Consider the following 15,407-nt stretch of genomic DNA (forward strand, 5'->3'; position numbering starts at 1 on the left):
CGCAGCATTAGAACAAGCACAGCCAGGTCCTAAAACAGCTTCTTTCCACTCCTACATGTCACCCAGTACCATATCCCTATAACATTCCCCCAATTACTGTCACTTTGCACTCTGCATTTTAAATATGGATATCAAGCATTGTTCAAGCGTTATAGTTCTGCATCTTTAGTCTTGTTATTGGTATTGTTGCTCTGGTTTTTGGTAATGTTATGGTGTATGTCAAAAGTAAGTTATTTAGCTTGAGCACTGGGAACTGTAAAGAATGAAATTGTGTTCAATCATATACTATGTATGTGAATGAATGACAATAAAAATTGAGTTGGTAATGTGTCTGAGGAACATATTGATAGTTTTAAATTCTAATAGTGGGTTCACACAGAAATCCTATCCAGACCGGATGTGGTCTATTGGCCAAGCTTTTTTTCCTGAACTGTAAATAAAGCAAATAAGCTTGGTGCTTGTGCATTAGCATGATGGGGCTCTAGAGACCACATATGATTATGGCTTAATTGTGTTCATTCAGTATTAGTCCTAGTGTTTCAGTATTACCATCCATACTAATATGGTGCTGTTAGGATTCTGCTTTATCTTATATGAAAGTTTCAGAATAAACAGGAAAGGCAGGGTCTATTGATTAGCCATGAGTGTAGAGAAAAAGATATCAGCATGAAGCGTCACAGGTTAATGTAACATTAACACCATTCAACCCAGGTGATTAAGAAGTGGCACAATTTTCCCAGTATGAATAAGTATTAGCATGGATCTCATTGGGATAAACCATCAGAAAAAGTCAGCCTGGGTGATGAGGCATTTCATGAACACAACAAATAGCAGAAGTATTTGAGAGGTTTTAGAAATATCCACCACTTTCCATGATGACTCACAGCGGGATTGCAGTTAACAATAAAGCCAGAAGTAATAATAAAGCAGCAGAATTTCCATCTTTGTAGAGTCTTCACCATGTCAATTGTTATCATGTCTCAGATACTTTTATATATTTATTTTTTTGCCAATCAAAAAAAAAAACAAAAACAAATGTGACCTCTTTACTCCATTAGTCCAGAGGCTATATCATCCCCACTGCTCGCAGAGTGAGCACCCCTGAGGTGTTTTTTCTGCAGATCAGCAGCATACACAGGCATGCACACTTGTCTATAGTTAGATACAAAACACAGCCATTGATGACAGCTTCTCCTGCTGCTCGTGCTCTGGTCAGTTCCTCAGTGCTTATTCATAGGACTCCTGCAAAAGGATAAATTGTTACATTTGGGCCAAACAGGCATGATTTCAGTTACAGCAGTATTTTTGCCTATTTAAATGCTCAGTTCAACTGATGGCTCTTATGAGATAGCTTTCTGTGTTTTTCCTAAGGGGCCAAAATATTGAAAATGGGGTCTATTTTGTCACATTTTATTAAATCAATAATTAAATAGTTATGTGAAATATAAATTTAAAATGGAAAGCAAACAGTAGTTAAAGTTTAACCAAGTATCATCCACATTCTGAGCCCATATACAGTATTTCATTTCAGGGTCATGGACAGCCAGAGTATATTCTGACTGTGTCAGCATGAAGGATAGGAAGCCAGTCTAGCACTCACACAAACCTGATTTAAACACAGACAGCCTTTAATTTTACAGAGTACCATCCATCCATCCACCAATCCATTTCCTAAATATACTTATCTGGAGCAGGTTGCCTATCCCAGCAAGCACTGAGTGTCAGTCTATCACAGGGTGAACACACATACATCAGGGCCAATTTGACATCACCAATCCAACCACCTTGTATGTCTTTGGACTATGAGAGGAAACCCGAGCACCCAGAGAGAACATTTCTATATCAAAAACCATTCTAAGAAACTTTATAAACACAGACGCATGGCACAGTATACTCTGTTTTCTTTATATGTTCAGGGTCAATTAATGTTTCTCAAGAAGGGACTGAACTGATAACCTTTAGGTTTAAAGTCTAATTTCTTACCCAGTATGTTCATTATGGAAAACTGGAGTACCTGGACACAAGCTCATGTAGTCATGAGAAGAAGATGGGGATATAAGCTGAATTTGAATACAGGTGTCTATGGGGTCAGGGTGCAACTAACCAATGGGCCATAAGCCTCCTCCATCAAATATCATGAGATCTCTTTGGTTATAGGTGGAATGAACAGTAGTAATAGACAGCATACACAGGTACAGAGAGAACATACAAACTCCAGACAGACAGTGGCCAGTCTAGAAATCGAGTTCTCAACTCTGGACCTGCTAAGCACTGCATCACTATGAGGCCAGTAATGACATGTACTTCTAAGAGCTGACCTTCTAGGAGTATTTCATAAGGTGACCATTTGATTAAAATGCTGTGATGCTTCAGTACAGGCATGTGCGTTGTTTTGTTCATTTTAATTTTACTTAATTTACATTTGTTTATTTAGCCAGTGCTGTTATTCATTTCAACCTTTAAGTCAATCATTTTCCATTTGAAATCCTGACAAGTTATTTTTCTTGTTTACAGTCATGCTTTGAGATTTATATAGGTAGATTCTACAGCCATTGTACTGTAAAACCTAACACAATATACAGTGCACTAGGTAAAATCACCCATCTGAGCGGGAGTTTGTTATTCTAACAATCCCGCTTCATCCAATTCAGTGTTGTTGGGGGCAGAAAATATCCGAGAGCACTGGACACAAGGTTGAAAACAACTCCAGTCAGAGTGCCAGTCATGTGCAAGACCAACTCATACATAATCAACATTTAAGTACGCTCACACACTTTGAGGATGTGGAGTGGAGGGAAAATGGATTACCCAGCAGAAAACCCTCAAAGACACAGGGACAAATAGTACTTCCCTCATTTGTAATTGTCAGATCCTGGGAAATGGGAATGACATCTTGACATCCATGTTCAGCACAGGATTGTGGCAAAAAAGGGTCAATTAACAGTCTACCTTGAGACAAATGGTTGGTAGCACAGTAGCTCCCACATAAACACACATCATGAACTGGGGAACTGACAGGCCCACCAAGTGTTACAAGTGAAACAGGACATTTTCACCAGAAAACTGTGAGGATGCCACTATGATTTAATGATTAAATGTATCCTCAGTGAGATCTGATGAATGTTCATTAGCCAGGCCAATCAATTGTACACGTTGCCTTAAAAAGTGAATACTAAAGGACATGAGCTAGTGCAATGACGCAACTGCTTTTACTTAATTTCACCTGATATTCCAGTCCAAGGGGGTGAACGTCATAGAATTTATAGCATTGTTTATAATGGAATCAACCTGGATGGCTTAAGTGACATCCTGGTTTGACAATAAATGTGTTCAAAGGTAGTCTCAAATGAATGTTTGATGCTTTTTAATTATAAAAATAGCTCAAAACGCTTTCCTCCTCTTCCTGTCAAACAGTCATTGGCTATTTAGACCTACTTAACATCACTGTCAAGATTCCCCAATCACACCCTCACGTCTACTCCCATAGTCTACAGGTCACAATGCACTGAGGGTTTTTTTTGCCATGGTCCACCTTTTAGGCTGCTGTCCTATTCATCTTGAAGGCCATGGTTTGTGGAGAGCGTTTGCTCATTTTACAGACTGGAGTAAGATGGGATGCTTACCAGTCTTATGGACTTGGGCCCAGTTAACGTCTCAGTCCTTAAGTGGCAAGCAGAGGTGATGGAGACTAAAATATTAAACATCTGTTAAAAGCCCCATCCTGCTCTACAGGCTGTTGTACATTGAGATCCACCTATAAAATACAGAGGCTGTAGCCTATCAGGACCCCCTATCTCTGAAAATGACTCTGTTACCATCTCTCAGAATACATAAACTGTCTGTCTATTGTAACAATCTGCTAAATTCTAAATAGTGTTGAAGAGACACAAATAGTGCAGACAACTAGACTCAAGCTTTCATTACATGACACAGCTTCAAGCATGGCAATGAGGAAACATGCAGAGCTCAAGAGGCCTACCTAATCAGGAGATTTTGAGGAATTTTTTGTGTGATTACAATAAGTATACATTTGCCTTGATTTGTAGGCTGTTTGTTTAGTTGATTGAATTCCGAGTGATGGATTATATATGTATATGCATACATAGGGTGAACACTTAAATAAAAAAGAATAACTTGCTTTGTGCTATTACCTTGTCGGCTTTTTGTTTCTTCAATGTAATTTTCTCCCTCTATAGCTCCCATGCAATATGTCCAAGAAGAGGTTTGTGTGAGGCATGCCTCAAGCATTCAGATTTTAGGAGATGGTTTAAGAAAAGCAGTTTGTTTGTTTCCTGCATTAACTTCAAACCTTTAATAAATAATTATTAATGCACCTATACATGTTTTTATAACCTCTCATCTAGATTACTGCAATTCATTTCTTTTTGGAATTAGCCAGGCCTGCATTGCCCGCCTACAGCTGGTGCAAAATGCTGCTGCTCGATTTTTAACTGGCACAAGCAAGCATGAGCTTGTTACCCCGATTTTGGCTTCCCTTCACTGGCTTCCAGTTCGTTTTCAAACCCATTTTAAGATCCTTGTATTTGTTTTTAAATCCTTTAATGGTTGTGTCCCATTTTATATGTTGGGAAAAATGCTGCATCCTTATGTACCATCTCGCTCTCTCAGGTCAGCAGACCAGATGCTTTTATGTGTTCCTAAGAAATGATGCAAACTTAGAGGTGATCTGGCTTTTTCAGTTGCAACTCCAAAACTCTAGAACGATTTGCCGTTGCATGTTAGGGCCGGCTCCTTCACTTGCTACCTCTAAATCCTATTTAAAAACACAATTTTACTCCCTGGCCTTTAACCCAGTATGATATGTTGACTATCTGTGTACGCTTTGTTATGAATTTCTTCAGCTCTTATGTGTCTACGTGTTTCTGGTTCTTTTACCCTTTGGTTATTGTGTCTCTGATATGCTGGGTTTTATTGTACAGCACTTTGGTCAGCCTTGATGTTGTTTTTAAAGTGATTTATAAATCTATACTAATAAAAGGCAAAGCCCTCACTGACTCACTGACTCACTGACTCACTCACTCACTCACTCACTCATCACTAATTCTCCAACTTCCCGTGTAGGTAGAAGGCTGAAATTTGGCAGGCTCATTCCTTACAGCTTACTTACAAAAGTTGGGTAGATTTCATTTCGAAATTCTATACGTAATGGTCATAACTGGAACGTATTTTCGTCCATATATATATTAATAGAATGCAGCTCGATAGCCGTGGGAGGCGGAGTTTCGTATTAAAATATTTAACCAATCACATTTCAGCCGTCATTTGTTGCCAGGCAAAGAGAATAGACTGCAGCTCGATAGCCGTGGGAGGCGGAGTTTCGTATTAGAGCATTTAACCAATCACATTTCAGCCATCATTTGTTGCCAGGCAGAGAGGCTTTCACAATCTGAATAAATGTTGATTAACCTGTTGCTTCAACCAATCAGATTTTGAGTTGGTGTCAGTAGGGCCCTCTAGCAGGCGTATGGCAACATCATTGTATTCAGACCCATTGATTAGATAGAAACCAATATGAGGAACTCTACGAGGCCATTGAACGCACCGCAAACGCTCAGAGCGAAAGATCGTCGCATGCACTACGGCCAACTCCATGGCAGGATTCTGGACAATATTATTTGCAAGACACAGACCAGATTTCAAGACCATGAAAACCTGATGCTTGTCACGCTCCTCAAGCCCCAGAAGTTTCGGGAATACAAGAAAAATTTCATGCATGCAGCCTTCTCCACTTTAACACAAGAGCCACGGAGCAGTTTTTGATCTGTCTCGGCTAAAAACAGAACTGACTGTAATGTATGCCATGGATGATTTTACAGGAGAATCTCCCACTGATCTCCTTGACTTCCTTCATCAGAAAAATCTGAATGAGAGCATGGGGCAGCTGTTCACATTGGTATACTTGGCGGTGAGCATTCCTGTGTACACTGCTTCTGTTGAGCGGACATTTTCAGCCGTAAAGCGAAATCGAACTTATGCCAGAAATACCATAGGGCGGGTTCGCCTTTCAGCATTAGCTTCGATGGTGATAGAAAGTAAGGTTTTCTATCGATGGAACTGAAGCGCACGGATAATCCGTACGACAGAGTAATTGAACTGTTTTTGAGGAAACAGAGAACGATGGATTTTGTTTACAAATAATCCGAATTTTTGGTGAGTAAAATGTTGCGATTTTCCTAAATAATATTGCAAATTTATGAGTTATTATTGATGTTTTTTATGTGTGTCGCGGCTGTGGCTGAAGTAGAAAGGAACTTGTTCATCCCTGGTTTGTCTATAAAATAAAGGCATTTATTGTGGTTACAGGAGTATATATACATATATACATACTGTCAAATAAACAAACCACACACCGTGGCGCAACACGAGAGGCTTCGCCTCTAGCGCTGACGTCCGAGGTTCGATTCCCGAGAGGGTGTGCAGTGAGTGTGTACGACTGGTGAGCCCAGAATAAGGGCGAAACACGTGCCGCGTACTGTTTGCATTATTTGACAGTAAAACTAATTCAATATATTCAATATATATATATCAGTGCTTCCCTATTCGTTTTACTCTCGCACCCCCTTGGTTTGAGAAGAACTATGAAAAAAGAATTTTGTACAAATAATGTTTTTCATTTTTCTTCTTCGATGGATTCTGGCACCCCCAGCAACAGCTGCTCGCACCCCAAAGGAGATATATATATATATATATATATATATATATATATATATATATATATATATATTATATATATATATAGATAACAGTGACAAAACAATTACATTGATTACATCGACAATCATGTTACGTTATTTTCAAAATGTTTCCTTTTCATTTTCATTACTTCTTTAACACACTACTTCTCCGCTGCAAAGCGCAGGTATTTTGATATATATATATATATATATATATATATATATATATATATATATATATATATATATATATATATATATGTGTGTGTGTGTGTGTGTATGTATGTATGTACACTCACCTAAAGGATTATTAGGAACACCATACTAATACGGTGTTTGACCCCCTTTCGCCTTCAGAACTGCCTTAATTCTACGTGGCATTGATTCAACAAGGTGCTGAAAGCATTCATTAGAAATGTTGGCCCATATTGATAGGATAGCATCTTGCAGTTGATGGAGATTTGAGGGATGCACATCCAGGGCACGAAGCTCCCGTTCCACCACATCCCAAAGATGCTCTATTGGGTTGAGATCTGGTGACTGTGGGGGCCATTTTAGTACAGTGAACTCATTGTCATGTTCAAGAAACCAATTTGAAATGATTCGAGCTTTGTGACATGGTGCATTATCCTGCTGGAGGTAGCCATCAGAGGATGGGTACATGGTGGTTATGAAGGGATGGACATGGTCAGAAACAATGCTCAGGTAGCCTGTGGCATTTAAACAATGCCCAATTGGCACTAAGGGGCCTAAAGTGTGCCAAGAAAACATCCCCCACACCATTACACCACCACCACCAGCCTGCACAGTGGTAACAAGGCATGATGGATCCATGTTCTCATTCTGTTTACGCCAAATTCTGACTCTACCATTTGAATGTTTCAACAGAAATCGAGACTCATCAGACTAGGCAACATTTTTCCAGTCTTCAACTGTCCAATTTTGGTGAGCTTGTGCAAATTGTAGCCTTTTTTTCCTATTTGTAGTGGAGATGAGTGGTACCCGGTGGGGTCTTCTGCTGTTGTAGCCCATCCGTCTCAAGGTCTCATGGTCTGGAATCCCTGCAGATTTTGTTTTTTTTTCTCCAGCCTCTGGAGTTTTTTTTCTGTCCACCCTGGCCATCGGACCTTACTTATTCTATGTCAATTAATGTTGACTTATTTTTATTTTTTATTGTGTCTTCTATTTTTCTATTCTTCATTTTGTAAAGCACTTTGAACTACATTTTTTTGTATGAAAATGTGCTATATAAATAAATGTTGTTGTTGTTGTTGTCAGATGATAGTGGCTACCCACTCAGATGCTGGCACCTAATTCTTTTCTTGAACCTCCAGAACTCAGAGGAAAGGTGCTAAAATGCCATACATTATCATGTGTGCTCAGTTGCAGAGCGTAGCCAGATGCTCTTGAATCTAAATCTAAAAAAAGTTTGCTGCAGCAAATTATGCTATCAACATATAGCTTATGGTACATACAAGAAGATGAAATCACAGGCTGTCTGTTTTTCAGTGTTTCCATCTTCATTTGCAATTGTCAGATCCTGGGAAGTGGGAATGGCATCTTGACATCCATGTCCAGAACAGGATTGTGACAATAAAGGGCCAAATAACAGTTTAACTTGAGACAAATGGTAGGTAGCACAGTAGCTCCCACATAAACACACATCACAAACAAGATGATTGTGATTTATAAAGGTAATTTGCGTAGAAATGTGCGTACAGTAGATTTTACTTTATAAATCTGATTTTCATTTTTTTAGCCTACACTTTTGCTATTTTTTGCTGTGCGCATATTTTCACAATCAAATCCATGCAACATTTAGTAATTGATGCCCTTGGCCTTTTATTTCCTTCCTCAGAATAACAATTATTTTTGTTATATAACAGTATTTCTGTGGTGGACTGGCGTCCTGCCCAGGGATCTGTTCCTGCCTTGTGCCCTGTGTTGGCTGGGATTGGCTCCAGCAGACCCTCGTGACCCTGTGTTAGGATATAGCGGGTTGGAGAATGACTGACTGACTAACAGTATTTGATAGGTTCAGTATATTCTTAAAAGTATTCTGTTTTAGATGTGACATATTAATAAGAAACATTACATAAAATGGTGGTTTAGGAACTAATTAGATTAATGAAGGAGAAGTCTTCAAAAACGAAGTCCTTTATGCGAGAAACAATCACTTCTATGTGACCCTCATGCTGAAAAGCATTCAGGACTGACAGCCATTTTAAATTGTGGACAAGGAAGAATTGGACAGAGACCAGGGCATATCCTTTTTACTTTGAAAATGAAATGCTGCAGTCACATTAAAATTATATTTTTCAAAAGAATATAAGCAATTTTTGTGTCTATGATAATCTAATCATTATATATTATGTAAATGAAAGTTAAACTTTATTTTTTCAATGCTACCTAATAATACCACATTTATGGCCTGCCTTTATTTTGATGTGCAAGCAGGATGTTTCCAATCCCAGAAGCTATAAAAGTGCATCTGTTCCCATTATAGTATCTCCTACATGCTGTAAAGTCTTATTTAACAATAAAGGAATAATACACCTAAAAATGATATATTTCATGTTTTTATGCAGAATGCAAAGAACCAAATTAACCCAATAGTGGTCAACGCTATACAACAACAAATAAAGAATAAAACTTCTAAATGAAAAAGGAAAGAAAATCTCATATTACTTGTGTCACATAATTCACTTGGCAATGATCCAATCATATGCTCCAAACATACAAAACACAGGTGTTTTATCTCTAAAATATTGTCAAAACATATACTGTTCTCTCCTCTTTTTATTTTTTTTTTCTTCTCTATTTATCTTTATTCACTTATTGATTCATCTATTTACTTTTTTTTTACTAGCTTTAAGTTTTACTCTGCTGGGCTAGCTCTCTTTCTCAGGGATGGGGGTAGATTTGTTTTCAATCCTATTTTTGTAAAAATTTATTTATTTGTATGGAATGTTATGTAATTTTAATCTACAGTATACTAATAAAAGGCAAAGCCCTCACTGACTGACTCACTGACTGACTGACACACTGACTCATCACTAATTCTCCAACTTCCCATGTAGGTAGAAGGCTGAAATTTGGCAGGCTCATTCCTTACAGCTTACTTACAAAAGTTAAGCAGATTTCATTTCGAAATTCTACACGTAACGGTCATAACGGTCAACGACATCCGCCATGTTGAACTTTCTTATTTATGGCCTCATCTTCACGAAATTTGGTAGGCGGCTTCCCTGCGCTAACCGAAACTAATGTACGTACTTATTTCGGTGGTATGACGCCACTGTCAGCTGCCATATTGAACTTTCCAACGTCACTAATTCTCCAAATTCCCATGTAGGTAGAAGGCTGAAATTTGGTACTTATTTCGGTGGTATGATGCCACTGTCGGCCGCCATATTGAACTTTTCAACGGTCTTTGTTACTTATGGGCCCATCTTCAAGAAATTTGGTATGCGTGTTCCCAATGCTAACTGAATCCTACTTACGTACATATACACGTCCATAGCCTGCAGCTCAGTCACCGTGTGAGGCGGCATTGGGTCCCCTATCCCAACGCCTCCCACGTTGTTGGCTGCTTGCCTATATAAGGCCGTCCATCGCTCCAGTCTCTACATTCCCTTCCTTGCTTCGCCACGGAATTCACATCTCCCTGCTGATAACTACAGCCTTTTTATTTAATCCACGGCTTCTCCGCTGTTTTATTGTTCATTTATTACGATTATAGTTATTGTGTAGGTATTTTAGACTTACTTTACATTGTTCAGGTACCCATTTCCTTTATCATTCCAACCGTACCCGCATTAACATGTCTATCGAGGTGATTACCATCGATCAAAGAACTGTTACTTACTGAGTGGTTTCCATGCCCGGAGATGGCACCTACCTTTTCCATTCTCTTTGTTACATATTGCACGGCCATATCAGGCTCACTCTTGATATCCGGAGGAACATTGTGTCTTATGTATTGAATGACTGGGACAGGTTCAAGGTGTGGACTGATGACGGTACAGGAGATAATTATTCTACACAGGAGCACTATAAGAGTGAAATGCTTAAGCCCTTCACCTATGGTTCTGCATGTGAGTTGATGGCTGCCGCTGAATTGTTCAGTTGTCACTTTCAAGTGTACCGAAATGGCCAAATATTTTACACCTTTGGACAACCGCCAATGCCTCTTAAACATCTTAGATTCAGAGGTAATGATTTCAGTAGTGGACACTTTGATGTTTATGAATGTTTAAACTCTCAAAAGCTGGATGTGAAGTTATCGATGAAACTGGTTGTATACTTACAACGCTTGAGAGATGCCGAATGTCACTTCAACAGAAGTCCTACAAATACTGTTGTAATTGAAACAAACCATGAAACTCAAACCGATTATGACAGCAGCAATCCAAGCTGTGAGATTTGAAACAAGATTACTGTTCACATGGCCAACTGTACGTTGCACGCTCAAGAGTAAGCTCAGCGCACAGCTTGGTCATATTACAACCGGTGGGCCGAACTCACAATGTGGTATACAAAGAGATCCTTAACAAATAATTATTGATATATTTTCCCTCAGTTTAAAAAGGTTTAGTTTTCTTCTTAGTAAAACTTTTAAGGCAGTACTTCGCCGCTGCGAAGCATGGGTATTTTGCTATATATATATAACTATATATATAATGTGTGTGTGTATGTATGTACAGTATGTATGTGTATATATATATAGAGAGAGAGAAAGATATAGGTATATATAGATATTAGATATATATACTGTATATATAATGTGTGTGTGTATGTATGTATGTGTATATATATATATATATATATATATATATATATATATATATGAGACAGCAACACTCATAACAGTGAAAAAACATTTACATTGACGATCATGTTACGTTATTTTCAAGATGTTTCCTTTTCTTTTTTATTACTTCTTTAACATTATTTTGCTAGTAAAATAAATAAAATGTATACTTCCAGAAAAATCAGTGTACATCATAAATAGAAAAAGAATTTCCAAAAAACTACCCTTCTGAATTGAAGACGGGATTCTTGACCAATGAATGAGGGGGAGAGATGAGTCTTCAGTTCAAAAGTGCAGTGTTGAGGGAATGTGTCCACTACCTTTTTGCTTTGTTTTTAATGTCTTAAGTTTAAATAACCTGAAAAGTATTATATATATATATATATATATATATATATATATATATATATATATATATATATATATATATATAATCCAATGTCTGTCTGTTTGAACACTCTGGTTGATTTAGCGCTTGTAGTATCGATTTATTTTTGCAAATCCAAGAGAGCGGCAGTTGGCCAAAGGGCAGGGGCCGGGGCCTGTCTTACTCACATGCCAGCCTCCTTGCATACCTTGCCTCTGCTTAGGACAATACTTTTAGACTTATCTGCCCCAGAGTCCGTGAGACCGAGATTTTATTTAAAGGGACCGGTCACTTGCAGGTGCTTTCCCTTTGTAATGGGTGTCAGAGTGCCATGCTTAAGACATTTTAAATTACTTGCTGTCATCATCCAGATTTTGGGACTCCAAATCCAGGAGGCCATGCTGTTTTTTTGCTTAGACTGCAAATAAGCACTTCTGGATTTTCCTACAGCATTAAGAGGTACAAAGTCCCCTAGTGGAGACAACCAAAATTTACCAGCCTAGCTAGACAAGCAGCCTACAAAACTGTTCTCCATGTAGGGTATCTTATAGCCCAGGCACTGTCCTGAACTATTTTCAAACATTTAAAAACAAAACCATTGTGTATTCATGTCTCTAGTACTGTGCTAATGCTTCTGACCCACAAAAACAAGAGGAATTGCAAAGTCAAGCTTGGCAGAAAGCTGTTAAATATCAACTACAAAGGAAAGAAAAACTGGAAGCATTTTGTTCTGTATAGTAGTAGCTGTCATCAGAAACCACACAGGACAGAAAGGACTATGTAATTCCTCACAAAAACATCCTACCAATATTAAAAAGTGTCTTACACTTCCTCAAGGGTCACAGGTGTACACATCCTATGCTGGCAGCATCAGACATAAAGCAGCAATTAACCTTGGATGCACTATCAAAGAAGGCTACACGTTAGCACACAGAAACACTCAAATGTGCGGGTCCACTAGTCAACCTAACACACACACATTTAAAAAATGTATGTAGACACTGGGAGAACATGAATATTTGACCTATGCAGTAATCAGTTAAGGTTTCAAGTTGAGTACCCCAGATGAGTGGGGAACCACTGGCTCATAATGACTTCTGTGAAGTCTTGTTACCTGAACATAAAGACACACTTTTCAGATCGTGTACACAATCTCAGACAACCAGAAAGTAATACAATGCTGACCACCATACCTTCAACAGGGTCATGTCACACGCCACACCCTTCCAGTTGACTTTACCTAAAAAGGACACTGACCACTAACAAGAATCACTCAAAACTATGGCAGCTAACGGAGTACAAAAAGGGGTTGCGGGAAAACACTAAATATTTTTGACATTATGAAAACTACTGTCAGAAATAGAAAAAATTAAGTACATTTCTTAAATCCTGTTTAAAACATGCAAAAGAGTTCCTAGACTTGTCTTGCTCAACTGGAAGAATCCCAACCCACCACATTTAAGTCAGTGGGTAACTCATGTTCTACATTACTTAAAATTGGAAAAAATCAAATTCGCACTTAGAGGATCTTCTCAAACCTTTTAAAAATAGGGTAGAATCTAATCAATAACATTTTAGAATAATGTTCTATATTGGTGAAAAAGATACTCTTCCTTGCTTGCATTCAAGTAAAATTAATAAAAATAAAAAAATAAATAAAACATGCAAAGGAGAAATGAACTGAGTTAAGAACTGCACACATTGCACTTGTTTTCTGATCATTTGTTGCATTTTGTTGGTGTTAGGTATTTGTAATATCTAGTATTGTTATAATTATATGTTACACTCTCTTTTTAAGGATAGGCTAAGTTTGAACTGAATATTTAAAAGAAAGAAGCAGTTTCTGACAAGTAAGCATAAATTCTAAGTAAAAATGGTATAAAGAGGCATTGTTTTATGGGTTTTACTGATGAGATGTGCTGTACTTATTTGTTGTTTATTTGACACCCCATCCAACCGGATCCTTTCGGGAAATTATATTTAGTGCTAATTCAGATTGTGAAATTTGGGGAGAAGGTTGGTGGATGCAATGAAGCAGCCACTTCTGGCTTTAAAGTTGCACCTCTGAATGCAAACTGCTGCTTCTAGCATGGTTTAGATGTGCCATTCACAAGAAGTACGCCTCAGTATTCTATCTGTGACTTTAGAAGTATGCATTTCGGTGTATGAGCTCCAAATATTGGAGACAGGAAAACCTAAGATAATGAGCCCTTGCTCCAAGAAGAGAGCTGAGAAGGGACATATTGTGTTTATGAGCTTTGGAAGAGGGATAGATTTTCGAGAAATGAGTACCACTTCCCCCTCTAGGAAGAAAGTTCTGGGGAAGACAGAGACATGTTTTACAACCTCACTAAAAAAGGCCAATAAAAAGTCAAACGATGACCTGGCTAGAGACACAGAGAGAGCTGACCAGAAATAATGATCTGACCAGAAGCTTTGTGTAGCTGCTATGATTATGGGCCACTGGAATCGATACACATGTATTGAATGTGTTGCTGATCTTTGTCTGCTTTCTGAACTACAGGACAATCAGGTTGTACTGGTATGAAAAGCCACATTTCTATTAGCATTTGTTTTATGGCACTAGTTAAATTATTTAAGAGATTAAAACTTATTTACCCTGTTTTTCTACTTGTACATTTTGTTCTATTTCTTTCACCAAGAGTTGGGAAAATCCAGGGTGAAAGGAACAATCATACCTGAGTAAAGTCTGGAGTTATAAAGTTGTAGTCTTGGATGCAAGGGCATTGCAACTCTGAACTGCATACTGTATAAGTGCATGAATACAAAAACTGGAGGTGTAACAAATAACTATATTCTATAAGTAAGAAATCTGTGCCTTTAATATGAGGGCACTACATTGTTAAGGAAAGGTGTTCCCAGAAGCCTTCCCACGATAAAACAACACTGCAGACCACACTGGTGCCATAAATGTTTGTATGGTCAGGAGGTAACATGTCAAGATCAAGTCATCAATCATGTTTGGTTAGTAGCATCTAGATATATAGTGACATGGAACCTGCAAGGCTGTATTTACTTCATCGGAAATGACTTGCACTGCCAAGGGTGGGAATTAGTGAGGATAAAGGCAAGGATGGGACAAGGAAAAAGAAATAAAGCAGAAAACAAAATTAGGCAGGAGTAAGTAGGGGTCAAAGCTAAAAGAACAACAAATCAGAGAAAACCAAAACACAAAATGCTAGCCAAAAGCCACAGTCAAACACCCAGGCAATGGCCTAACACCCCAGCATGTTGGCTAGCATGTTGGGAATAGGGTGGCATCACCATTACACGAAGGGTTGCCAGGGCTAACAGAAAAGTGGCAATTCAAAAATACACTAAATGTAGGCATCTGTGATAAAACCAAAATACAAAATGGCAGCATGTAACCTTAAAAGTAACAATAAAAAGTAACAACATACTTAAAATGAAAATATGAATACAAAATACTTCCAAAACCCCTAAATCCTAACATCACAATTGCCAGTTGGCTTATTTTTTTGTTGTTGAATAAATAGGCAAAGCATATTCT

This window comes from Polypterus senegalus, chromosome 2, assembly GCF_016835505.1.
Source record: "Polypterus senegalus isolate Bchr_013 chromosome 2, ASM1683550v1, whole genome shotgun sequence".
Lineage (NCBI taxonomy): Eukaryota > Metazoa > Chordata > Cladistia > Polypteriformes > Polypteridae > Polypterus > Polypterus senegalus.